The 515-nt window shown below is 45.8% G+C and overlaps 2 non-coding genes across 2 annotated transcripts; both read left to right on the top strand.

The window, feature by feature from the left end:
* Positions 1 to 134: 134 nt before the first annotated feature.
* On the top strand, positions 135 to 206 carry trnae-cuc. Its single transcript has one exon. It is a non-coding gene; the product is annotated as a tRNA-Glu (tRNA).
* Positions 207 to 432: 226 nt separating this feature from the next.
* Positions 433 to 504, top strand: trnae-cuc. Its single transcript has one exon. It is a non-coding gene; the product is annotated as a tRNA-Glu (tRNA).
* Positions 505 to 515: the final 11 nt, after the last annotated feature.

Raw genomic sequence — 515 nt, forward strand, 5'->3', positions numbered from 1 at the left:
AAGAATTTACAGACTAACCTATTTAGGATACATAAGCAATGCATGTGGTACCTATGGATGCATGTCATACATTAATTTAAAAAGAAAAAATTAGAAAAAAAATGAAAAATTGTGCTCCATAACCAGATTTCAGGTCCCTGGTGGTCTAGTGGTTAGGATTCGGCGCTCTCACCGCCGCGGCCCGGGTTCGATTCCCGGTCAGGGAACACAGTTTTGGTCTTGTTTGGGAACTGAAGGCAAACGTACATGGGCTCTGTGCTCTAAAATCACGCTGAAAGCAAACTGTGTATCATAAGACTTGTTTCATCACTGGCCATTCTCAATTCCATTCACAAATCAGGTAACACACTGTGGTGAATTTGGAGAACGCTCTCTGTCAAGCATCGGGGGGGGAAAAAAAAAAAAAACAGTGCTCAAAATCACATATCCAGCTCCCTGGTGGTCTAGTGGCTAGGATTCGGCGCTCTCACCGCCGCGGCCCGGGTTCGATTCCCGGTCAGGGAACACCACCTTAC

The sequence above is a fragment of the Plectropomus leopardus genome, unplaced genomic scaffold (genome assembly GCF_008729295.1).
Source record: "Plectropomus leopardus isolate mb unplaced genomic scaffold, YSFRI_Pleo_2.0 unplaced_scaffold88354, whole genome shotgun sequence".
Taxonomy (NCBI): Eukaryota; Metazoa; Chordata; class Actinopteri; order Perciformes; family Serranidae; genus Plectropomus; species Plectropomus leopardus.